This window comes from Scyliorhinus torazame, chromosome 2 (assembly GCF_047496885.1).
Source record: "Scyliorhinus torazame isolate Kashiwa2021f chromosome 2, sScyTor2.1, whole genome shotgun sequence".
NCBI classification, from domain to species: Eukaryota; Metazoa; Chordata; class Chondrichthyes; order Carcharhiniformes; family Scyliorhinidae; genus Scyliorhinus; species Scyliorhinus torazame.
In genome coordinates this window covers 41,670,661-41,698,238 of record NC_092708.1, presented here as the reverse complement: position 1 = coordinate 41,698,238, position 27,578 = coordinate 41,670,661, and the positions used below count along the sequence as shown (strand labels likewise).

The 27,578-nt window shown below is 47.2% G+C and overlaps 1 long non-coding RNA gene across 1 annotated transcript; it reads left to right on the top strand.

Annotated features, from left to right (window-relative positions):
- Positions 1–3,761: 3,761 nt before the first annotated feature.
- Positions 3,762–24,208, top strand: LOC140407764 (uncharacterized). Its single transcript, XR_011939787.1, has 2 exons — positions 3,762–3,898; positions 22,801–24,208. It is a non-coding gene; the product is annotated as an uncharacterized lncRNA (long non-coding RNA).
- The last annotated feature ends 3,370 nt before the right edge of the window (positions 24,209–27,578 follow it).

Below are 27,578 nucleotides of genomic sequence, written 5' to 3'. Positions count from 1 at the left end.
AATTATAATTAGTAGAGGGATAGTGCTTGAAAAGGTAACTAGATTGAAAGTTGATAAATCCCCTGGACCAGATTAGCTTTATCCCAGCGTGTTGAAGGAAGTGACTAGAATGAAGTATCGGTAGTTATCTTTCATAATTCTATAGATTCTGGAAATATTCCTGCGGACCAGAGTGAGGCAAATGCAACCCCACTATTTAAGAAGGAAGGAAGATGAAGAATGGAGAACTACAGGCCTGTTAGTTTGACATCTGTGGTGTATACATGTTAGAATCTAGTATAAAGGATGTGATAACCGGACATTTAGAATAGAATTTAAAATTCGGCAGAGTCAACATGAATTTATGAAAGAGAAATCATGTTTGACAAACCTGTTGGAGATTTTTGAGGATGTTTCTTGTAGCACAGATAAAGGAGAACCAGTGGATGTGGTGCATTCGGATTTTCACAAGGCTTTTGATAATGTCCCACAGCAGGTTAGTATATAATAGATCGAGGGAAAAATACTAGTAATTGATTGAGAATTGGTTATCAGGTCGAAAACAGAGAGTAGGAATAAACGGTTCATTTGCAGGATGGCAGGCTGTTACTAGTTGGGTACAGAAAGGATAAGTGCTGGGGTCACAATTGTTCACAATCCATATACATGATTTGAATGTGGGGACCAATTGTAATATTTCCATATTTGCTGATGACACCGAACTGGGTGGGAATGTAAGTTGTGAGGAGGATGCAAGGAGACTAAGTGAATGGGCTAGAACATGGCAATGGAATATAATGTGAATAAATGGGAAATTATTCACTTTATTAGAAAAAGCAGAAAGGCAGAATATTTCTTGAACCGTGAGAGGTGGGAAATACAGGTGTCCAAAGCTAAGGACCGCCCTGAATGTCATTGCTCAGGAGTCACTAAAAGCTACCATGAAGGGGCAGCAAGCAATTCGGAAGGCAAATAGTATGTTGGCCTTCAACACGAGGAGATTTGAATACAGGAGTAAAGGTGTCTTGCTGCAGTTGTATAGAGCCTTGGTGAGGCCTCACCTGGAGTATTTACTGCTGTCCATGTGCCCGTCCAAGAGTCGCTTAAATGTCCCCAATGACTCTGATTCCACCACCTCCACTGGCAGTGCATTCCACGCACCCACCACTCTCTGTGTAAAGAACCTACCTCTGACATCTTCCCTATACCTTCTTCCAATCACCTTAAAATTATGTCCCCTCGTGACAGCAATTTCCGCCCTGGGGAAAAGTCTCTGGCTATCCAGTCTATCCATGCCTCTCATCACCTTGTACACCTCTATCAAGTCACCTCTCTTCCTTCTTCGCTCCAGTGAGAAAAGCCCTAGCTCCCTCAACCTTTCTTGATAAGACATGCCCTCCAGTCCAGGCAGCATCCTGGTAAATGTCCTCTGCACCCTCTCCAAAGAATCCACATCCTTCCTATAATGAGACTACCAGAACTGGACACAATATTCCAAGTGTGGTCTGTTGCCAAATTAACTAGATATGGCAGTTATTAATGATAATATTGCTTTTCAGAGTCGCCAATAATGTTGCCAATCGGCACCGGAGTCACCAATAATGTTGACAATTAATAATGATGCTCTTTAGAGTCACCAGATATCAAATGATACCACCACAAGGCTTTACCGGATGTCGATCAAAGACCAAACAACCAGTTAGTCAGTTCAAGTTCAAAGATAGTTTATTTACGCACAAGGATTACTTTGACATGCAACATAAAACACTACAAGTTAAACTACACCTAACAACTACAATAACCTATACTTAACTTCAGGGCAATCGGCTCTTTGCAGATGAACAAGGCCTTTGTTCGGATCTTGCGGGCTGGGTAGAAGAAGTGGCTTCGTTTCTGCTGGGCTCATCCGTCTGGTAGCGATCGTTGGTCTTGAACTTGTCTTCTGGTCGTAATGCTACACTTGGTTTGAGGCGTAGGCTGGGGCCAAGAGAGACCAAACACATGGCTGTGTCTCTTTTTATTCCTCTGGGATTTTGCATTCTTTGGGGCAGTCCTTAGCTTTGGACCCAATAATTCGACAGGCTTCGATCACTGCCTTCGATTTTGGCCAATAAAGGGGCGGGTGCCTTGATGGCTGAACGTGTCCTGAGCGGGCTTTCTTAGCAAAGGGAGTGGCACTGGTTAGTCTGCATCTGTATCGGTTACCTGAGTACAGTCCTTTTGTTCTGGGGAAATGGGCCATTAGAATGCAAACGAGCGAGGGTTTCGATCGCGTCTAGCTATCTGGATTGCAAATACACAGACAAGCTCTGAGTGTGTCTGAGTCCTGGGTTGGCCATAATTCCCATGGTCCTTTGCAGGTGGCCATCTGAGATGGCTACAGGTCTAATCAGGGTTTTATAAAGCTACAGCAAAACCTCGCGGCTCTTAAACTCAATCCCTCTTTTAATGAAAGCCAACACACCATATGCCTTCTTAACAGCCCTATCAATCTGGGTGGCAACTTTGAGGAATCTTCGTCAGATTAATCCCCAGGATGGTGGGATTGTTTTATGGGGAGAGATTGAGGAGACTGGGTCTGTATTCCCTAGAGTTTCAAAGAATGATGGCTGACCTGATTGAAACTTATACATTCTTACAGGGTTTGATCATCTTACCTCTGCTTTCTCAAGGTGAATTCCCATGTTTGATTTCTAAGTCCTTGCTATGCCGCGAAGGTTTACCAGGCTGATTCCTGGCATGGCAGGACTGTCATATGAGGAAAGATAAATTGATTACGATTATATTCATTGGCGTTTAGAGAGGCAATCTCATAGAAAGTTCTAACAGGATTGGACAGCAGATTCACAAAGAATATTCCCGATGGTGGGAACGTCCAGAACTAGGGGGCCATAGTTTGAGGATGAGAATTAGGACTGATGTGAGGAGAAATGTCTTCACCCAGAGTGTGGTGAATCTGTGGAATTGGCTATCACAGAAAGTAGTTGAGGCCAAAACATTGTGTAATTTCAAGAAGGAATTAGATATAGCTCTTGGGGCTAAAGGGATCAATGGATATGGGGGGAAGGCGGGATCAGGGTATTGAACTTAATGATCAGCCATAACCATATTGAATGGTGGAGCAGGCTCGAAGAGTCGAATGGCCTACTCCTGCTTATATTTTCCATGTATGTATCTATGTGTGTTCCTTTACAATGTCTTCAGGCAGATGTCCACTGGAAATGTTTGCCTTTTCACAGTAACAGCTGGGACTAGTGTTTATTTAATTGTTCTTAGTAATATTTAAGAGTTAATGTTTAGTTCTGTGAAGATTGTTGCGAAGGTGCTTTGGAGATTCACAAAACACCCAAAAGAAAATGGCAATTCTGAATGTTTGTTTAATAGAGTCAGAGTAGAGGAGATGAAACAATAAAGCAACAGGTGGACTTACTTAGATGGGACAGATGCAAAGAAGCGCTAGTCCAGAGGGATGTTTAGATTAGGGATTTAGAGTTAAATTAGTTTTAAAACATACAGCGAACCCTAAAGAGGTTATGAAGATGTGTGGAACTTAAGAAGTTTCATTGCTTTCAATTCATCCCAAGAGTTCTGCAGCAGGGGAAGAGGCTGAATTATGACAGGGTGCTGCTGTTAGCAGGCTGCAGGCAGTTAGGACTCCGAGATGTCCAGGGGAGCTGAGAAGGGGGCAGAGGGTCATTGTTCCACTCCAGGTAGTCAGGGTTCAGAGGAGACCTGGGAATCATTTATAGCTCTGTGCAGCCAGGAGACTGGATTTCAGAAAAACCCAGGGGCACTGGCAGCTTTGTGAAGCTAAAGATCTGCAATACAGCTGGAGGTATGCTGATAATTAGGGGCGGTTATGCAGCTTTTTGGATGCTGCGCAACGCAGTTTCAGGAGAAGAGATTGAACCATCAGGAGGTGAGTAGTTGTTCAAGCAATCTAAGTCTAAATGGCTTTTGAGAGAATTCAGAGGCTAAATCTTCAAATGTGAAGAGTCTAAATCCCTCTACAGAGACAGAATTTTAATGATAGATTGTGACCTGCAGTTGTCAGTGACATCTGCTGAGAAATCCATGGGAACTGTCTTGGTCACAGCTACCATTTAATGTACAGTGTTCTGTGTTCGACCATAGTTTGTCTGTTAACTCATATTTACCTCATGTTAATTCTGAATATTAGAGTGTATTAATAATAATAATCGCTTATTGTCACAAGTAGGCTTCAATGAAGTTACTGTGAAAAGTCCCTAGTCGCCACATTCCGGCGCCTGTTCGGGGAGGCCGGTACGGGAATTGAACCCGCGCTGCTGGCATTGTTCTGCATTACAAACCAGCTGTTTAGCCCCCTGTGCTAAACCAGCCCCTAAGATACATACTGTCAATTGTTTTATTTTTCTGACTTGTACTGTAAAGTTTATTTTGTTTCATCAAAATGGTGGAATCTTGTGGCTTTATTCTCCCAGTGGGTGATTGGGATTTCAGACTTTGCTTTAAACAGAAGGTTACTTGTGCCTCACTGGGTTGCAATACAGTGACCACAGCAGATACATATCAAAGCGCCATTCCACAGACGTGCACAAGAAGCTAGGAGTTCATTACTCCGTGCACAATGTGAGGTCTTTAAAACCTTTGAGGGAACTCAAGACGGTGAATTGAGATGCCGAATTACGAACAGAAAGTGGTGGAAAAACTCAGCAAGTCTGGTAGCTTCTGTGGCGTGAGAAAAACAGAGATAATGTTTTGAACCAATGTGACTTCTTTGAGATTTGAGTTCCAGAAAAGAGTGATATTGAACTCAAAACATCAACTCTGTTTTTCTCTCATACAGATGCTGCCAGATCTGCTGAGTTTTTCCAGCATTTTTATTTCAGATTTCCAGCATCCATGGTATTTTCCTTTTATTAATATATAGCAATGTAGGTGAGGACCAGTGCAAAGAAGATGGAAAGCTGAAGAGGCCTGCCAGATGATTTAAAATTTCCTTCAGGGGACGGGAAGTGCTGAAGGTTTCTTGGTGTTCTGGCTAAATTTACCGAGTTTTCTTGGTGCTCTGAGCAATATTTACCAGGCTTTCTTGGTTTCCTGGCCAGTCATGTATCCTTCAAACAAAATTATTAAAAAAAAGAATAACTGTTCATTTTTCTTAACTGTGATTCATGGGACTTTGGTGGGCACTAATTGGTCAATCTGCTTAATCCAAATATAAAGTGCACCTACAAATCAAAAGTGATTCGTTGGGCTGGACTTTTCAGCCATTCCTGCCAAGAAAGATATTCCGGTCCTGCCGTAGGTGCCAGCGCTCCAATGCGGTGGGTTCAGGCAAAATGCCGGAGACATCAGTGGGACCAGACGATCCTTGCCGGCAGCCAATGGTGAGCCACCTCCAAAGCCGCTGGGGTGGGGTGGGTGGGTGGGTGGGGGGAATGGAGGACAAAATTTCCTGCCCCGTGACTCTGGGGTGCTTTTGGAAAGCAGTGCCAATGCTCTCTTTATTTTGGGAGACAGGGACGTGCGGCATTCAGGAGCCAATCCTCCGTCATCAATATCCAGTCCGCATCGAACCCGCGAAGCCGACAGATCTTTGTTCCGATTTCTCCCGCAGGGGAAGAGTGTTGTGGGGACAATGGCTCAGAACCAATACCGGTCTGCAGCATTTCTGAAATCAGAGTGAAAACAGAACTTCTGCACAATCGTTTAATGTTCTGAAGCCACACGGTGGACAGTAGCAGGCCATGTTGGTGGAAAATGACCCACTCAGCCTCTCTCTCTCTCTTTCTCTCTCTCTCTCTGGTGGTTAGTTGTCATTTTAAGCAAACAGCCAATTTGTTTTATATTATAATTAGCATGTATTTCTGCTGAAAATTAGTTCGGTAAAGGTCAAAATTCCCAAGCAACCAGTCAAACACTGTTAAATATTGTTTTAGTGAATGATTAATACATATTTTCTAAACCTGCCTGGGACTATACAGGAAGAGGGCAGAGGCCAGGTGAATAAAAGAAACTGGCTTCATTGTGGGATGATTGGCCCATAAATCACGGCACATTTTCGATAAATCATGGCAGATGGCAGAAGCAAGCACTAACTCAAGGGAAGTGACATGCTCTGTGCATGATGGGAGCGGTGCGCCATAACAGACGGGGGTGGGGGGGAATAAAAGGTCACTCCTTGGCGGAACGGATCCACCAGAGATCTGACACTGCGACTCTGCCTTCACACCGTCTTCTGGCTGTTATTCCCAGATAAAAGTGAGAGGTGTAGGCTGTTAAAAAGCAGGAATGTATCCCCTCACCTCTGCTTGCTTTGTACTCTGGATTGTCTCACGACACCTCTTTCAACTTGACACTATTCATTTTGATTTCAGGGATTTTAGGTGGATCTTGCTCGGTGTCAGGAGCCCCAGCCAAATACATCATCAGAGCTCCATAGCGACCTTTAGACGGCCGCAGTCTCGGGGAAAGCCTCGTGTAGTGCAAAATAACACCCGTTCCCTCCACAGACGCGCACTAATGTCACAGTAAGAAAGGGATTCAAGCATCAAGAGCGAGCCTCGCGCCGCGACATTAACGTTAAGCACCAACTCCGACCGTCATCCTGCATTTAAGAAACGTTTTGAACATTTAGCCTGTCTTGTGACTCCTTCTCCCCTCCCTTCTTCTAAAATTCCTGCCCCTTTTTCATTTTAATAAGACAGTTTTAATTACACTCTTTCAAGCATACAGCCAACACCAGGGATTCTCTGGTCACAGAATCACAGAAGATACAGTGCAGAAGAGGCCTTCCGGCACTGACTCAACATCTTCGTGGGAGTGTGTTAGCAGTTTGGCTGCCCCGTTTCCTACATTAGCAATAGTGGGCACATTTATAAAAAAAGCGCTCGATTGGCTGCGAATTACTTTGAAACATCTTGGGGATCATGAAAGGCATTATGTAAACGCTCGTCTTTTTCCAGTAACTCCTCGCTTCTACTTGCCGTTCTGCGGGGTTTCTTTCTGTCAGATGTTTCTCAGTACATGTTCATTTGATGAAAGTTGTCTTTGAAGAGCAGACTCCTGGTTAATTGAAAGCCCAGATTCTCGGAAATAGACCTTTTCCACCATGGATGTGGCAAGATCAATTTTTGACATGGAACAACACATTCAGGCCTGGTGTGGCAGCTGGTGACCAGTTGTTTGCCTGGTGCAGTGCAGCAGCTCACACCGAGGAGTTTTGTTCCCGATCCTCCGAAGCCTACTCTTGCTTACAGTCAGTGCATGTTAATTGACTATCAGCCCATTTGACACGGCACTCTTTTCACATATCGCTGAGTTCAGTGTGTGCATCAGTAAGTGTTAGCTATGCTCCAATTTGTTCCTTGCTTTTATCAGAATTGGAATTTTGACGTTATCTGTTAGTGGGTGCTTTTCATCGAATCATAGACTTTACAGTGCAGAAGGACACCATTCGGCCCATCGGGTCTGCACTGGCCCTTGGAAAGAGCACCTTACTTAAACCCACACCTCCACCCAATCCCAGTAACCCCACCTAACCTTTTGAGACAACTAAAGGCAATTTAGCATGGCCAATCCACCTAACCTGCACGCCTTTCGGGACTGGTGGGAGTAAACCGGAGCACCCGGAGGAAGCCCGCACAGACACGGGGAGAAAGTGCAACCTCTGCACAGCCAGTGAGCCAAGCTGGGAATCGAACCTGGGACCCTGGAGCTGTGAAGCAGCAGTGCTAACCACTGTGCTACCGTGCCACCCAATGTGCTACCGTGCCAACCATTTAACTTTTTCTTCAGTAGAAATCATTAAATCATACAGCACAGAAGGAGGCCATTCTGCCCATTGCACCTGTGCCAGCTCTTTGAAGGATCGATCTGATTATTCTCATTCACTGGTCCAGGAGCCCATGCAGGACAACTGGAACTGGGGCGATGGATGGCCAGGACTTGGTGCAAGGTAACAGAAGGTGGGATTTGCTGGCCCCGCCAATGGGATCTTCCCCCTCGCCTCCCCTGCGGTGGATTCCCCAGCAGTGGGACGGACGAACCACGTGAAAAGGCGTAAGGATGGAAGATTCCACCAGTGGCAAATGGTGAGCCCCCTAAAGAAAAGACTCCGGGGGGGGGGGGGGGGATGAAAAATCCCACCCAGAGTTTTGGGTGATCTCGGATTTCCAGAAAGCCTTGTCGAGGATGAATTAATAATAGCTAAGGCGATGCTTTCTGCAAATTAATTTTACATTGTTTGCAGCTTTAAACTGCTGGTAGAAAATGATTTATTTTCTGAGGATTTTTCTTTTGCGAATATAACGTTCTTTTAAAAACAGAAATCCAAGTTAATTTTGGGAAAGGTGCAGGGATTCTTAATTCTTTTCAGGTGAAGGCTGGAGCTTAATTAAAAAATTTTGAGAACCAAATATGCACCTGAAGGTTAGTAAGACCTGAAGGTGTATGAAATTTTTGCAATAATGTTTAAAAACCATCTTTTCATTTAGTGCAGCAATAGCATGGAATTACAAATGTATATTTGGCAGGAAATGTGCTCATTATTTGACCTTTCATGGCCTTTTTCTGTCCCTTGTGTGATTGAAGCCACAGGAGTCCATGTATTATTTTGTTTCAAGGGCAAACTGCAAGCCTACTTATATACAAAGTGCTGCTCAATTAGACAGGCACTTGTAGCACACCCTTACGAGGATACCCCTTTTTAGGGGCAGCACAGTGGCACAGGGGTTTGTACTGCTGCCTCACAGCGGCAGGGGCCCAGGTTCAATTCCCGGCTTGGATCACTGTCTGTGCGGAGCCTGCATGTTCTCCCTGTGTTTGCGTGGGTTTCCTTTGGGTGCTCCGGTTTCCTCCCAAAGATGTGCAGGTTAGGTGGATTGGCCATGACAAATTTCCCCCTAGGGCAGGGTTGCAGGACGGGGGATTGGGCCTCGGTAGGGTGATCTTTTGAAGTGTCGGTGCAGACGTGATGGGTCAATGGCCTCCTTCTGCACTGCAGGGATTCTATGATTCTGTGATGACTGAACAATGTACACAAAGTCAATAATAGTGAATATGAAGAAGCAGATACCTTGCTGCCTGGGCTATCCATGATGCCAGTTAAGGCATCAGACATGCTTAACAACAATGAGTGTACAATCACTTGTATGGTCAGATAATGGGGTTTTGATTCTTGTGTTGCCAGAGGCTGATATTGGTATCTGCGCAAATATGGCTCATCTATCGGTGATTGAAAATGCATCAATTCTAGGAGCTGACAATGTTGACAAAAAAAGCAGTGAGCAGTATGTGAAGTAAGAACTCAGAAATAACAATGATTGAAATACCTTAATTAGCTTGCACTATTAGAGACTACCCAAGTTGAGAAAACTGTCAACAAAAACTGCCTTTACTGCTAATGAATGCTGAGAAAAATGAGAAGGGATAAAAATTTGATTGTAACATTAATGACGCAGGAACACAATGTGGAAAGGGATATGCCCAGCTGCTCACGCACACTTGTATGTGCCTTGACTTTCAGTTTGTCCTCAAATTATATTCATAGCAATTGTCCACCCACCGTGTGAGCAGACCTAGAAACCTGCATGCATGTGTGAAAGTTTTCAAGTGTTGTTGGAAGAGGTTTTAGTTTTCCAACAACCCTCCAAAGCAGGCAAGGGCCAGGAACGGGCTTGCAAGGTGACATGGCCAAAGTGTTTGGTGATGAAAACGGAACACTCGAGAAGAACTGTCGGATTCTCTAATGCAGCAGTTTAGCTCCCTGCTGCATGGATGTCCAGGTCCTCAGAGAAGCAGGGAGGAAACTGCTGCAAGATGTAATGTTGCCTCCACTACCTGCACCGTCTATCCAAATGAGAAAGACAAAGGCAAAATTGAAAGGAATGTTGGAGTTGGGGTGAACCCTTGTAGGAGATGGTCATTGCCTAGCATTTGTGTGGCACGAATGTAACTTGACACTAATAAGCCCAAGCCTGGATATTGTCCAGATCTTGCTGCATTTGGACACGGACCTCTTCAGTGAGGCCCTGCCTCATTAACTTGATCGAGATTTTTGAGGAGTGATAAAGATGATTGATGAGGGGAGGGCAGTGGATGTTGTCTACATGGACTTCAGTCAGGACTTTGACAAGGTGTCTCATGGCAGACTAGTACGAAAGCTGAAGTCACACAAGATCAGAGGTGAGGTGGTAAGATGGATACACAACGGGCTCCGTCACAGAAGGCAGAGGGTAGCAGTAGAAGGGTGTTTTTTTGAATGGAAGGTTGTGACTAGTGGTGTTCCACAGGGATATGTGCTGGGGCCTCTGTTGTTTGTAGTGTACATAAATGATTTGGAGAAAAATGTAGCCACTCTGATTAGTAAGATCGGGGATGACACTAAGATTGGTGGAGTGGCAGATAGTATTGAGGATTGTCAGAAGATACAGCAGGACATAGCTAGGTTGGAGACTTGGGCAGAGAAATGGCAAATGGAGTTTAATCTGGACAAATGTGAGGTAATGCATTTTGGTATGTCTAACATAGAGGGGAAATCAGAGAGATCTGGGCATGCAGGTCTACAGATCTTTGAAGGTGGCCAACACATGTGGACAAGGTAGCCAAGAAAGCATACGGAATGCTTGCCTTCATTGAACTGCATCGAGTATAAAAACTGGCACGTCATGCTGCAGTTGTATAGAACCTTGGTAAGGCCGCACTTGGAATATTGCGCACAATCCTGGTCGCCACTTTACCAGAAGGATGTGGAGGCTTTGGAGAGGGTGCAGAGGAGGTTTACCAGGATGCTGCCTGGTCTGGAGAGTGTCAGCCCTGCGGAGAGGCTGAATAACTCACTGTTTTCATTAGAAAGATTGAGGTTGAGGGGTGACCTGATAGAAGTCTACAAGATTATGAGGGGCATGGATAGAGTCGATGGGCAGGCATTCTTTCCCAGAGTGGAGGGGTCAGTCACCAGGTTGGTATCATGACCAGTACAGACTTGGAGGGCCGAAGGGCCTATTCCTGTGCTGCACTGTTCTTTGATCTTTTAGTCGCTAATGGTGCTGAATATTGTGCAATCATCAGCGAACATCCTCACTTTTGACCTCATAATGGAAGGAAGGTCATTGATGAAGCAGCTGAAGATGGTTGGGCCTAGGACACTACCCTATGGATCTCCTGCAGTGATGTCCTCGAGCTCAGATGACTGACCCCCAACAACCTCAATCATGTTTCTTTGTGCTATGTATAACTCAGCGTAGGGTTTTCCCACTGATTTCCATTGACTCCAGTTTTGCTATAGCTCCCGAATGCGAAACTCAGTCAAATGCAGCCTTGATGTCAATGGCAGTCATTCTCATCTCACCCCTGAGTTCAGTTTTTTTCACCATGATGCAACCAAGACTGTAATGAGGACAGTCTGAATTGCCCTTGCAGATTGTAAACCAAGTGTCAGTGAGCAGGTTATTGCAAAGCAGACACCACTTGATAGCAATGTTCATGACTCCTTCCATCACTGATGATTGAGAGTCGACTGATAAAGTAGTTGGCCAGGTTGAATTTGTCCTGCTTTTTGTGTACATGACATGCCTGGGCAATTTTCCACCATGCCAGCTAGAAGCCAGAGTAACAGCTTGGATAGGGGCACGGCAGGCTCTGGTGCGCAAGTCTTCAGCCATTTCTTCATATCACATGGAGTGAATCGAATTGGCTAAAGGCTGACATCTGTGATGCTGGGGATCTCCGGAGGAGACTGAGGTGGATCATCCACTTAGCACTTCTGCTGAAGATTGTAGCAAATCTTTTACACTGATCTGGTAGACTCTGCTATCATTGCAGATAGCTGGTACGATAGCACAGCGGTTAGCACTGCTGCTTCACAGCGGCAGGGTCCCGGGTTCAATTCCCGCATGGGTCACTGTCTGTGCGGAATCTGCACGTTCTCCCCGCGTCTGCGTGGGTTTCCTCCGGGTGCTCCGGTTTCCTCGCACAAGTCCCGAAAGACGTGCTTGTTAGGTGAATTGGACATTGTGAATTACATAGAACATAGAACAATACAGCGCAGTACAGGCCCTTCGGCCCACGATGTTGCACCGAAACAAAAGCCATCTAACCTACACTATGCCATTATCATCCATATGCTTATCCAATAAATTCTCTCTCAGTGTGCCCGAACAGGTGCCGTAGTGTGATACTACTAGGAGATTTTCACAGTAACTTCATTGCAATGCTAATGTAAGCCTACTTGTGACAATAATAAAGATTATTATTATTTTATTTGAGGAGCCTCCTCTTCCAGTAAGTTGTTTTATTGACCACCAACATTCAGGGGTGGATGTGGCAGGACTGCAGGTTTTCGATTGGATTTGTAGTTGAGGAATCGTTTAGCTCTGTCTATCAATTGCTGCTTATGTTGTTCAGCATCGTTTAGTCGTGTACTGTAGCTTCACCAGGTTGACACCTCATTTTTAAGTCCACCTGATGTTGCTCCTGGCATGCTCTCCTGCACTCTTCATTGAACCAGGTTTGATCCCCTGGTTGCTGTTCTACCGATACTGTCATGGACAGACTCATCTGTGGCAGGCAGGTTGCTGAGGATGAGGCTAAATACCTTTTTCCTTCTTTTTGGTTCCCTCATCACCTGCCGCAGACCCAGTCTAGCAGTTATGTCCTTTAGGACCGGCCAGCTAGGTCTGTGGTGATACTACCGGGCCACTCTTGGTAATGGACATTGAAGTCCCCCACCCAGAACATATTTTGTGTGTGGTAAACCACTGTACTGTATTGTATTGTATTGTTACATACCTGGGCTTGTCCATGCTGGCTCCGCCTGTGGCTCCTCCCCTCAGGCTCATGTATAAAGGTGGCTGGTCTCCGCCTCTGATCCAGTTCGGGATCAGAGGCCAGGAGGCTTTCTGTTTAGTGTATTAAAGCCTCAGTTACGTTTACCACTCGTCGTGTGTTCATTGATGGCATATCACTGCGCCCTTGCCACCCTCCGTGATTCCTTGCAGTGATGTTCAACATGGAGGAATAGGAGGAAAGATAGATTTTGATTTGGTTTGGTTTATTATCACATGTACCGAGGTACAGTGAAAAGTATTGTCCTGCGTACAGTCCAGACAGATTGTTTGATACATGAAAAAACACAGGACATTCATAAATATACAATGTAAATACATAGACATATAGGGGCAGCATGGTGGTGCAGTGGTTAGCACTGCTGTCTCACAGCGTTGAGGTTCCGGATTCAATCCTGGCTCTGGGTCACTGTCCATGTGGAGTTTGCACATTCTCCATGTGTTTGTGTAGGTTTCGCCCCCACAACCCAAAGATGTGCAGGTTAGATGGATTGGCCATGCTAAATTGCCTCTTAATTGTAAAAAATGAATTGGGTACTCTAAATTAAAAAATTAAAAAATACATCGACACAAGCATCCGGTGAAGCATACGGAGTGTAGTGCTACTCAGTAGAGAAGATGTGTGGAGAGATCAGTTCAGTCCATAAGAGGGTCATTCAGGAGTCTGGTAACAGCGGGAAGAAGCTGTTTTTGAATTTTGTATCTCCCGCCCGATTGAATGTGTTGGAAGAGAGAATAACCCAGGTGAGAGGGGTTATGCTGCCCGCTTGTCCAAGGCAGCGGGAGGTGTAGACAGAGTCAATGGATGGGAAGCGGGTTTGTGTGATGGACTGGGCGGTGTTCATGACTCTCTGAAGTTTCTTACAGTCTTGGGCCGAGCAGTTGCCATACCAGGCTGTGATGCAGCCAGATAGGATGCTTTCTATGGTGCATCTGTAAAATTTGGTAAGAGTCAATATGGACATGCAGAATTTCCTCAGTTATATAGGTGACGTTGTGCTTTCTTGGTCGTAGTGTCAACGTGGGTGGACCAGGACAGATTTTTGGTGATGTGCACACCTAGGAATTTGAAGCTGTCAAGCATCTAGGCACCATTGACGCAGACAGGGGTGTGTACGATACTTAGCTTCCTGAAGTCAATGACCAGCTCCTTAGTTTTGCTGATGTTTAGGGAGTGATTGTTGTCATTACACCAAGCCACTGGGTTCTCTATCTTCCTCCTGTACTTTGACTCATTGTTGTCCGAGATCCGAGCCACTGCGGTCGTGTCATTAGCAAACCTGTAGATGGAGTTGGAACCAAATTGAGTGTGTGTGTGTACAGGGAGTATATTAGGGGGCTAAGTACGCAGCCTTTAAGGGCCGCAGTATTGAGGACTATCGTGAAGGAGGTGTTGTTGTTTATTCTTACTGATTGTGGTCTATGGGTCAGGAAGTCGAGGATACAGTTGCAGAGGGGGGAGCCTAGTCCTAGGTTTTGGAGTTTTTATATAAGCTTGGCTGGGATTATGGTGTTGAAGGCAGAGCTGTAGTCTGATGTAGGAGTCCTTGTTGTTGAGGTGCTCCAGGGATGAGTGTCGGGCCGGGGAGAATGGTGTCTGCTGTGGACTGGTTGTGACGCTATGTGAATTGCAGTAGATCAAGGCATTCTGGGAGTATGGAGTTGATGGCTGGGATTCTCCCTTCTGGGGACTAAGTCCCCACGCCGGCGGGAGAACCGACCACTCCGGGGCTAGGTGGACAGCGGAGGGATTGGCGCCGCTCTAGCTGGCGCGAATTCGTGCATGCGCCGAAGGGCCGGCGTATTCTCGTGCATGTGCGGAACCGCCGCCGTGGTTCCGTGCATGCGCAAACCGGCCGGCGTATTTTGCCGCATGCGCGGGGGGTTCTCATCTCTGCGCCGGCAATAGCGGAGCCCTACAGGGGCCAGCGCAGATGAAGAAGTGCCCCTACGGAACTGGCCCGCCCCAATCGCAGGCCAGGCCACCGTGTGGGCCCCCCCCCCAGGGTCAGATCCCCCTGCGCCCCCCCACCCCGCCCGAAAAATAGCACTGGAGAATACAGCAGGGGGCGTTGGGGCGGGATTCGCGCCGCCCCCCGGGGATTCTCCGACCCGGCGGGGGGTCGGAGAATCCCGCCTGATATGTCTCATGACCAATTTCTCGAAGCACTTCAGAATGATAGATGTCTGGTTGTTCTTTGGCACCAGTATGATCGTGGTCTTCTTGAAGCAGGTGGGAATCTCGAAAAGGAGTAGGGAGAGGTTGAAGATGTCCACGAATACACCCACCAGTTGGTCTGCGCAGGATCTTTTTTTTAAATTTAGAGTACCCAATTCTTTTATTTTCCAATGAAGTGGCAATTTAATGTGATCAATCCATCTACCCTGCACATCTTTAGGTTGTGGGGGTGAGACCCACACAGACACGGGGAAAATGTGCAAATTCCACACGGACCGTGACCCGGGCCGGGATCGAACCCAGGATCTCGGTGCCGTCAGGCAGCAGTGCTAACCATTGTGCCACCGTGCTGCCCTGGCTCACGCAGGATCTGAGTGCACGACCAGGGACTCCATCAGGTCAAGTTACTTTTTCAAGAAAGCCGATCTGACTTCGGAAGCTGTGACGGTAGGTATGGGTGTGTCTGAGGCTGCTGGGCCAGTTCACAACGTCTTGATGGTTTGCTGCTCAAAATGAGACGAGGATGCATTGAGTTCATCAGGGAGGGGTGCTCTGCTGCCATAGATTCTACTCAGCTTTGCTTTGTAGCCCGTTATGTTGTTTAAGCCTGGCGACAACCGACGAGAGTCCATGTCGTTAGCCTGTGACTCTAGCTGAGTCTGGTATTGTCTCTTGGCGTCCCTGATGACTTTGCGGAGGTTGTACCTGGATTTCTTGTATAGGTCAGGGTCGCCTATCTTGAATGCCTCAGACCTGGCCTTCAGTAGCGAGTGAAAAACTATGGTTTCCGGTTGGGGAACATATGAAGGTTGCGTGCCAACCTTCTTCACACTTGAAATGAAATGAAAATTGCTTATTGTCACAAGTAGGCTTCAAATGAAGTTACTGTGAAACGCCCCTAGTCGCCACATTCCGGCGCCTGTTCGGGAAGACTGGTACGGGAATTGAACCGTGCTGCTAGCCTACCTTGGTCTGCTTTCAAAGCCAGCTTGCTGATGAAGTCTGTGACAGTGGTGGCATTTAGTTTGGCTGCAGAGTTTTTGAATATGAATCAGTCCACTGACTCCAAGCAGTCACGTAGGAGCTCTTCTGTTTCCTCGGACCAACATTGCACGACCTTCTTACGATGGTAATCAGTAGGCGGCTTCCTTGCCCACATTTGACTTGATGCCATGAGATTTCATGGGTCCAACGTTGTTGTTGAGGACTCCCAGGGAAACTCTCTCCTAATAATGATAATCTTAATTAGTGTCACAAGTAGGCTTACATTAACACTGCAATGAAGTTACTGTGAAAAGCCCCTAGTTGACACATTCCGGCACAGGGAGAATTCAGAATGTCCAAATTACCCAACAGCACGTCGTTAGGACGCTCTGTAGAGAGATAGAGGAGAGAGACAGAAGTAGTGAGGTAGACGTGAGCGAGGTAGAGAAGGGGAATAGAGATTTAAAAGAGCAGTTAGCAGCGAGGGACAGAGAGGTGGATGATGCCAAGTGGGCACACCAGCCTTGTCTCGCGCATTTGAGTAGTTTCCAAACGCAATACGATAAGGCCTACCAGGACACGCAACATGCGGTCTTGGTAAGTCAAGAGACTGAGCCACAAGTTGAGAAATTGCAGAAACAGTGCAATGATCTGAAAGCAGCCCGAGGAGCACTCCATACTTCCACGAAGGAACAAAGGCAGAGCTCAGTAGACCACGCAAAGTGCCGGAGGCAAATTGCAGAATTGCAATCTCTGCTTTCCGTTCAAAATGGGTTTCAAAGCACATTTGGACTCCAATTAGACCAAGAAAAAGGCCCCGATTGGCAGGAATTGAGCAAGACTGCCCATAGATATGTACATGGGACATGTACACAGGAAAAGCCCCAGAAAAGGAAAGCGCCCCAACCCCCAACCGAACAGGCAGGACACACCCCCATGAACCCTGTAACCACACACCGCAGGGCCGCAGCAGAAGGAGATGCAGATTTCCTTTACACAACCCCGTTAACCGTGACCCAATTATGGGACGCGTGTGTAAAGATTACACTGTTCCTTCCCACATCAGACCCCCACCAATCTTTCACGTAAGTCAGAGCAGGCTACCATGTACGGCCTGGACGAGAAGGAGCAAGTGAAGCTCACAGTTTTAAGCCTCGACCCTTCAGTCGTAGCAGCCCTTCCCGACCGACAGAATGTAGGAGGAGGCACACTCCAAGAGATGCACACAGCGATCCTTGATGCGGATCGGCTGCAACAGAGGAGACCCCATAGAAAGCCTAAATAAGTGTAGGTAAAAGAAGACAGAGCACCCCACAGCGTTTGCTGGACGATAGTGGATACACTTCACAGCAGTTTTCGGAGAGTTAGCCCGCGCCCATTTGTCCGCGGATAATATGGCCAAATGGACTCGAATCCTAGTCCCTCACGCGACAGACACAGGACAGAAAGCTTGCGCAAATTATGACCCCTCAGATGAGGCCCACAATGAAAAATGGGTTTTGGAGAGATTGTCCCGCGCTTGGGAGCAATCAATTGCAGGCAAAACCGCATTGATAACACCCGATGAAGAGCAGGTAGAGATGAACCCAGTTAAAGCACACCAGAACCCCGCATGGGTAAATGTGGCAGGAACAGCCCACCCCAACCAAAACCTCAGGAATGCTACAACTGTGGACAGTTAGGACACTTTGCACGAGAGTGTCAAGCGCCCCAGAAGCAGCAGAGAAACCAACAGACAGGCACCCTAAACAGGAATAGGGCAAAGCCGATACATAGCGTTAGTGCCCGTTCAGAGAACGCAGACATGAACGGCACCGACTGACGGTGTTCGGGCTCCCCAACTTGGGTCTGCGACTCCCTTTGGGACAAGTCCGGTAGACCCGTCGTGGCAGGCAAAGTTCAGGGACACCCCGTAGAATTTCTTTGGGACACAGGAGGGTCCCGTACCACACTCAATTCCTCCACGATGTTTCAGCGAGACACGTGGCCCACAACAGACACCATCACACTCAGTGGTTTTACAGGCCATTTACAACAGGGACACATCACAGCCCCTGTAGCAATACAAATAGGGAACATCACAACTAAGCACCCTGTAGTTTTGGTTGATCTGCCCCAGACAGCAGAACATATCCTTGGGATTGATTTCATGAGCTCCCATAACCTTTCTTTTGACCCAGTTAACAAGTGTGTTTGGAAAATGGCAAAGGCAGCACGAACACCCGCCACGCTCACAGTTGGAGAGTATGTAAACAGGATTAGCTCAGGAGACTTCTGGTTCGACCCTCGAGCCATTAGTGCAGACAAACAAGTTAGGGCAGTCCTGCAGGAACATAAAGCAGCATTTGCACAGCACAAGCACGACTGTGGCAAATTGGTTGGCTTTGTGAACATTACAGGTCCCGACCCAAAACTCCAGAAGCAGTACGGATTTCCCCAGGAAGCAGAGGGAGAAATATCCAAAGTAATAGAGAGTTTGTTGGATCAAGGTGTACTCAGATCAGTAGCCTCCACAAACAACGCACCGATTTGGCCCGTCAGGAAACCGGATGGATCATGGCAACTGACCATTGATTACCGGGAACTGAACAAAGTAACCCCAGCAGCAGCCCCCACCATAGCCACGACTCCTGAGACCAGACTCAAAACAGGGACTCCAGTCAAATTTTCTTTGGTTTTGGACATGAGTAACGGCTTTTGGTCCATTCCATTAGCTAAAGCGTGCCAGTACAAATTCACCTTTACATTCCAAGGGCAACAGTACACATGGACGTGCCTTCCACAAGGCTTCCACAACTCCCCCTCCATTTTCCACCGACAGCTGGCAAATGGATTAGCAACATTTTCCCGTCCCGATTGTCTGGTCTAGTATGTAGATGACTTGTTACTACAGACAGACACAAAGGGGGAGCACATTTCGCTTCTCGCCGATCTCCAGGCACTCCTAAAAGAAATTGGTTGTGAAGTCAACCCCAAGAAGACCCAGATTTTGAAAGAGAAAGTGATTTACTTGTGAACAGTGATCACACATGGTAAACGCGAGATCGGCCAAAAGAGAATTGACTCGATCGTCAAATTGCCCCTTCCCCACAATGTCTCAGCCCTCTGGTCATTTTTAGGACTGGTTGGCTACTGCTGAAACCATATGGATGGTTTCGCCACTAAAGAAGCGCCCCTTTCCGAACTTCTCAAGAAGCAGGCATCTTGGGAATGGATTCCACAGCATACAGATGCTGTGGATGCGTTAAAAGAGCACTCAGAGCAGCCCCCGCATTACAGGTCCCAGATCCCTTTCCCCGTACGCTATCGAAGTAGCAAACACCAACCGAACCCTTTCGGCCGTACTCCTCCAGGAACGCCATGACCAATTACGCCCCGTGGCATACGCCTCACGCGTGTTAGACCCCGTAGAGCAAGGATTTTCTGCCTGCGAAAGGCACCTGCTCGCAGTTTTTTGGGCAGTACAATACTTCGCCTACATTACAGGACTCAACCCCATCACCATTCGCACAGAACACACCCTGACACAACTATTGTTGGACGGCCGACTTAAAGACGGCACAGTCAGCCAAATCCGTGCAGCCTGTTGGACCCTTCTTTTACAGGGACGGGACATTACAGTAAAACGAACCAAGACCCACACCCTCCTTGCCGATAATTTGCAGTATACAGGAACCCCTCATGAGTGTGAGATCATCACCACAAAACACAACACAGGCCCATTTATTCCTAAAACACCTCCCAGGAGAACAGGTAGTACACCCCAGAGACCCCAGCCCACAGACAGGTGCGCACCCCTGAGGATTTATGTGGATGGCTCCTCCACAGTATTAAATGGAAAAAGAATTACCGGTTGCGGTATTTATGTAGAGGACGTGCAGGGACGCGCTCTAGATGAGGTTGCATTAAGTTGCCAGGACACTTAGGCTCGCAGGCAGCAGAGCTGACAGCAATCGCTTACATTGTAGACCACCCCGACTTGTTCCCTACCCCTGCAGACATCTATTCAGACAGCTTGTATGTATGCAATAGTTTGATGGAATTCCTACCCCTATGGAAAACGAGAGTATTTGTTTCCGCGGACGGTAAACCGCTACCCTCGGCCCCATTACTCCGACATATCTTAGAGACAGCGAAGATTAGAAAATATGGAATAATTAAGGTTCGCAGTCATCACCGTTCTTCCCCCCCGGTAACGTTAAAGCAGATGCCCTAGCGAAGGCAGGCTCCAGACATGCTTATTTTTGGAACCCCCCCGAAAGCACCCCAGTACACGCAGTTCAGGTCTCACTGACCAATATTCAGGATTTAGCGAAGGCACAGAAAGAGGACGAGAAACTCAGGGAAGTTTTAAAGGGAACCTTCCCAGCCCCGTATGATAAATACAAAAACGCAATCACCACACACGACGGTGTGATTTTAAAGGATGGCATTTATATAGTTCCCAGCCAGGACAGGAACCAGATCATTTGTCAGTTCCATGACAATCATGAACACCAAGGAATTGAACCCACCCTAGCCCACCTCAGACTGCTCTGCTGGTGGCCTGATTTAAAAGCCGATGTTACGCACTACATAGAGAATTGCTTGATCTGTGCCTAGAACAATCCGGACAGATATGCGAAAAAGGCTCAACTTAGTCATACCCGCCCCGTTAATTGAACCTGGACAAATCTCCAGATAGACTATATAGGACCCCTACCCCCTTGCAGAAATGGTTGTAAGTATGTGTTGGTGGTCATAGACACCTTCATAAAATGGGTGGAGGCATTTCCATCGAGAACTAATGTGGCCGAGACAACGGCTAAAATATTAACACATCACATCTTTACAAGATGGGGCCTCCCACGCAGTATAGAGTCCGATCAAGGCTCCCATTTCACCGGACGTGTAATGAAAAACGTCCTCACGATTTTTGACATTTGACAAAAGTTTCACATTGCATACCACCCCCAGTCAAGTGGTATTGTAGAGAGGATGAATAGGACATTAAAAGCCACCCTCAGGAAAATGGTTCAGCAGAATAACAGCACCTGGGATTCAGTTCTCCCATTTGCTTAAATGTTTATAAGAAACACTGTATCCACGTCCACAGGATACACCCCCTCATGACCGGACGCCCCATGAAAGGCACAGAGTACTTATTAGGACTGGATTTGTCCAGCCCCACAGTTACAGCCCTCAACAATTGATACAGAACATAAAGGTGGCCCAACTCGCAGCAGCTGTGAGACTTGGAACCAGGAAGAAACAGAGCAAGGCTTGTTTCGACAAAACAGTACACGCCACTGAGTTTGCAGTAGGGCAGCAAGTGATGTTTTCTCTTTACAACTCCAGTTCGTTCCTTTCCCCTAAATTCTCCGGACCGTACTCCATTTTGGACAAAGTCAACCCCTTGGTATACAAAATTACATATCCCAATGGTAAGTCTGCTTGGTTTCACATAAACCAGCTCAAGGCTTATGGCTCGCAGAATAACCACACACACCACATCCTGCTCGCAGCAGATGATCACGCCCCTCCCACAGATGATGTTTTCCTACCTTCCCCCACCCAGTCCAGCCCGTCCTCAGACACGACTTCAACTCCACCTCAGACACGATTCCGCCTCTCCCTCCCTTCAACCAGCAGCGACAGCGCAGTGATAGCGATCACGGCGACGATAGCCACAGCACACCACGTTACGATTATCCCCCTGTACCAGGCCCCACTCCCAGCGAATCCGAGCATACCACTGACCCCTTCGAGATTACATATATCAAAGCCCCTGACCCAGACACACCGCCCAACGATTACGGATTGAAGCATAGTAGCTCCAACCTCGACACACGATTCTCGCACCGAGACAATTCGTTCAGGCTCATCTGGAATAATGAGATGGACCCCAATTCGCCCCAAGCAACTTTAGCACGGTTACTACAGTCAAGAGTTTGGCAGCCGGGAGAAGATGATGACATAGAGCCTGACTCCCACCAAACAATTCCCTTTGCGACCCTGTTCACTGTTGAGCAGTGAGGTGTCCAGGTGATGGAAAAAAAGGAACCGATGGAGATGGAGAAACAAACCATGTTTGTTGCATGTTTGTTCATCAGTGTTAATGTTAAGTGTTGCTTGTAAACTTCAAACTTCTCACGGCCCCACATCACCACTCCTTTGTACGTCAGTGTTAATGTTAAGTGTTGCTTGTAAACTTCAAACTTTTCATGGCCCCACATCACCACTCCTTTAACGCCCCCTGGCTGTTAATGGAACACGTTTGTCCCCAGACAACCGTTCAGAGGAACTAGTTTGTCGACAGAAACCAGTTTAGAGGTACAAGTTTGTCAGCGGCCAACAGGGCAACCCCCACGACGACCACCTTCTTACCCGTTCTTGCCGGTTGCTCAGGCAGTGGAGAAACGGCACTGGTCTCCGCCCTGCCTGCGGACCCCCCTCTGGGTAGCTACACTCGGGTACAGCACAAATGGCATTGATCATCGTCCTACCCGGAGATTCCACCCATTTCTTACCCGCCGCGGCCCATTCGCACCCCATTTTGGCACTTTCAGTTCGAAATTCTTTTGTTTGGATTTGGCAACCCTTAGGTTGCTTCCATATGCTATTTACATACTGAAACATTAAGACGGTAGATCGCACAGGCTGCGAGACAGCTCGCACTATGGCAGTATTTTTCTCGGATGTCTTGTCCCAAATATTTGGTTTACAAAAAAAAATGAGGGAGTCACAGATGGTGACCAATTATAAAGGGAAATTAGCAACAAAGGACAGACAGACAGGCATACAAGATCTTAAGCAAGATAATAACAGATATTATGCTTGTGTTCACAGAACTCCGGAACGTCAGGAACCCCAGAGGAAGACAAAGGAGAAGACAGAAAGATGGAACAATGAAGGCCCTCCATCTTTTTCACCTGGATCTTAGCGGGATTCCTTCAGTTGCGTGCGGACGCTACCCCCCTGACCCCTACCACACAAGCCGTGAATGATTCACACCCCTGCAATACACAGAACCTCGTGACAGCTAACAATACCCCGACCTTGTGTGATAAGATTATCACCTGGTACTCACTATCATATGTAGTATAAGCCCTCTTAGTACTGGCGATACTTTGTAGTGGCGTGCAGACACTTAGAGTCAGGAAATGGTGAAAAAGAGCCTTCCACTCTCGCACCCCGGTATACAGGATCAGGTCCCCTATTTTCGGATTTCACCAGACCCCCGAACCCATTGAGACGATTAAAGAGCATCCATTTCTCCTTATGTATTTTGTGAAATAAAGAGATGTAAACCTCTGTGTCTGACTGCCAGGCCAGAGAAATTTGTGTGCTGCTATTTTGTACAGTTTAAGATGTTGTAGATTTTTGGATTGTTTGAATGAGGATAGTTTATTGAGGACAGTTAGAGGTTCCAGTTTTTTTATTTTTCTGTAATGCATGCATTAATGTGATAGCACCCCGTAGAGTTTTATAATAATGTATGTATTTAAAATGATTTAGGTAAAATTGTATTTCATAGGATAGGATATGTAGCCATCTGGGATGGCCACGTCCTGATTACAAAATGGACACTTGCAAAGAATGCAGGGAAAATTGGACAATACCGAAAAAGCAAGCAGGTACAAGGTTTGTCTGTTGATTAGAGCCTTAGCTCTCAGACAGGACCGGCACTGCTAAGCCATCTACATACTAATGAGCCATCCCCGGGAACAAAAGGCAACATTTAGGTAAACAATGTTAAGCCAGACATCCCGGCGCCAGAGGAGACCTGAACAAAGCAAACCAACGGCCACCTAGGACACGCCCAGCAATCAGGGAACCCACCCCTCTATTGGAGGAAAATCGATAAGGACAATTGGGAAATGGCCCAATTAATTGGGACCAAGTTCAAGGCCCGCCCAAAAACACGCAAAGTCCTTTTGGGGTATAAAATGGACTCCCAAAGAGAGGATCTCTCTCTTGGCCTTGGCTCTCAGCGAGGAGAGACCTGCCTAGCAGCTACACCAGACCAAGTAAGTTCCAAGTCAACGCATGCTACGAGATAGACGCTCCTAGTTGCTATCCTGTAAACAGCTCAACCCAGCAGCCTCAAAACTGAGCAACGGCCATTGTTACTCTGACTGAGTGGGCACCCGAAGCTAAGTATAGGCTTTAGTAATAGTGATAGTTTAGGTTATCGAGTTTTATGCATGAGTAGATTTGACTGTGTGTAAATAAATGAGCATTGCTTTTGAACTTACTCACTGGTGTATCGAGTCATTGATCAGTATTCGGTTTTGAACAGTGGCGGTGTCGAAAGATACCTGGCGACTCTTGAGCAAATGTAATTAGATAGAGCCAAATTAAGAGACAACAGCAAGTTGGACACGGATGCACAAATTGAACCTGGCCAGTCTGGTGGCTGATGTAAAGAAGGACCTCCAGAGATGGGACACACTCTGACTCTCCCTGGCGAGGAGGGTGCAGACGATCAAGATGAACGTATTGCTCAGGTTCCTCTTCCTGTTCAGATCCATACCGTTCTACATCCCCAAGGCCTTTTTTAACAAAGTAGACAAAATGATCATGCCGTTTGCATGGGCAGAGGGAAGAATCCAAGGATCTCTAAAAATTCCTGCAAAGGAAAAGAAGCATGGGGGGACTGGCCCTCCCAAACCTGCAATACTACCACTGGGCGGCCATAGCAGAAAGAGTGATGGGATGGGTAAGAGAGTCAGAAGCAGAATGAGTAAGGATGGAGGAGAGCTCCAGCATAGGGATGTCCCTCCAGGCCCTTGCCACAAAACACTCGCCAGTCAAGCACTCTACAAACCTAATGATTATAGCCACGCTCCGGACATGGAATCAGCTACGGCAACACTTCGGCCTGACCGAAATATCCACCATAGCCCCCATCTGCAACAACCACAGGTTCACGCCATCCACAATGGATGGCACCTTTAAAAGATGGGGACAGGAAATGAAATGAAATGAATGGGGGAACACTAATGGTTAAGGACTTCTACATTTCTACATGGACAAGAGATAGCAACGCTAAATGAGCTGAGGGAGAGGTTTCAACTGCCCAAAGGGAACGAAGTACGACACATACAAATCAAAACCTTCCTCCGTAAGGAGACGACAACATAACCACAGACGCTGGGACATTCACTGATAGAGGAATTGTTGGATGCGGGTGACTTGGAGAGGGGGAACTGCGGGGGCCTGTGTTAGAAAAGGACAGGACAAGGGAAAAATGGGAAGAAGAACTAGGGATAAAAATAGGGTGGGGTCTCAGGAGCGAAACACTGAACAGGGCAAACTCCACCTGCACATGCGCAAGGGTAAGCCTAATGGTGGTGAAGGTTGTGCACAGAGCGCACCTAACCAGAACCCGAATGAGCAGGTTCTCCCCAGAGGTGGAGGACAAATGTGAACAGTGCTAGGGAGGCCCGGCCAACCACACCCGTGTTCTGCACATGCCCCAGACTTGTTGGGTTCTGGACAGCCTTCTTTGAGGCAATATGCAAGGTTGTGGGAGTGAGGGTGGAGCCAAGCCCAAAAGTGGCGGCCTTTGGGGTATCAGACCTGCCAGAACTCTTCATGGGGATGGGAGCCAACGCCCTTGTCTTTGCCTCCCTAATCGCCCGCCGGAGAATCCTGATCGGCTGGCGATCAGACGCACTACCCAAAACGGGAGACTGGCTGTCCGACCTATCAGAATATCTCCAACTGGAGAAAATCAAATTTGCCATGTGTGGGTCGGTAGAGGGCTTCCACAAAACGTGGGCGCCATTCACCAACCTGTTCCAGGACCTGTTTGTAGCCAACAGCCAATAGAGCGGGAGGGGGGGGGGAGGGGGAGGGGGCACAGATGAGCCACAGATTGTAAAGGAAAGGGAAGGGGGGAGGGAGGAGAGAAGGGGAGGGGGGCGTAACACAAGGGGCACAGCCGCAGGGGACAGGCCCAATGGCAAACAGACAACCAGAAGAAGCAGCAACACATGGGGAAACACACGCTCGGGCCCACAATAGGCAGGGCAACTGAGGCAGACCGGCCAAATGGGGTCCACAGCCACCGAGGGGGAGGGGCAAACAGGAAAATGTAAATATGTATAGTGATCTTTATTTGTTTGTGTTTTGTTTTTCTAGCTCTTTGGTTTACCTCTCTCTTGTAATTAGAATTTTGCCTTGATTGCTTTTTAAGATACTGTGCGTGGGTGTGACACTTGTAAGTTAATGTCCGAATTGAAATATGTAACATAAAATGTGAAAACGAATAAAAACAGGCCTTGGTTGGGAGTGACGGAATGCAGGGCCATAATATTCGGTTTGTTCTTTGCTTGAAAACTATGAGCGGAACTTGAAGAACCCAATGGCGGTGGATACGGACGAAGGTGGGCACGCTGTCACTATCCCCATCCCCAGGCCATCTACTTGGAAGTGGGTAGCCAATTAATAAGAATCACTTATTGTCACAAGTAGACTTCAATGAAGTTACTGTGAAAAGCCCCTCGTTGCCACGTTCCGGCACCTGTTTGGGGGGGCAGGTGCGGGAATTGAACCCTTGCTGCTGGTCTTGTTCTGCATTACAAGACAGCTGTTTAGCCCACTGTGCTAAACCGATCCCTGGTTTAAAGAATTAAGATTCTTTAAAGGTGAACTGGTTACCATTAGCTGTTGGGGGTGGGGGTCTTGTTGGTTTGCTAAGATTTTGCTTTCTTTGTGGGTTACTGAGGGGGGGGGTGGACTGGGGTTCGGGTTTATGTAGTTTGTAGTTTGTATTGTATTGGGACTTGTTGCATTGCTGTTATTTTGTTACAATGAAAATGTTTTTGAATAAAAATATTTGAAAAAAATAATCCCAAATTGAAAAGCTAACCTCAGTAATGGTGACCACGGAACCATTGTTGATTGTCGTTAAAAAGAACTATCTGGTTGACTAATGGCCTTTAGGAAAGGAAATCTGCCATTTTTACCTGGTCAGGCTTACATGTGACTCCAGACGCAGGTGGGTGAATCTTAACTGCCCCCTGAAATGGCCGAGCAAGCCACTCGGTTCAAAGGCAATTAGGAGTGGGGAGCAAATGCTGACCTTTTCAGAAACATTGAAATCCCATCATTTGGCCCAGTGGCATAGGGGCTGGTTTAGCACAGTGGGATAAACAGCTGGCTTGTAAAGCAGACCAAGGCCAGCAGCGCGGGTTCAATTCCCGTACCAGCCTCCCCGAACAGGCGCCGGAATGTGGCAACTAGGGGCTTTTCACAGTAACTTCATTTGAAGCCTACTTGTGACAATAAGCGATTTTCATTTCATTTCAGATGTCGATTGGCATCTCTCTCGTTTAAGTCAACAATGGGCTACTGCTTCTTCAGTGCTGGAGGGTCTCCTCTTGGCCCTCCAGCTTTGAGAGCCCGCTCATCACCCTTACCTGGATAGCAAGCCTGTCCTCCGCCTGTAAATTGGCCAACTGGGGGAAAATCACCGCCAGCTGACAGTTCCCCACACAAGTGCGGGTTTGTGACCCCCATTTGACCCCATTATTGGCATCTCGACCCAAAGGGCAAAATTCTGCCCCAGTTGTCTGCGATTGGAAATTCCAAAATAAAATGGAAATTGGTAAGATGAG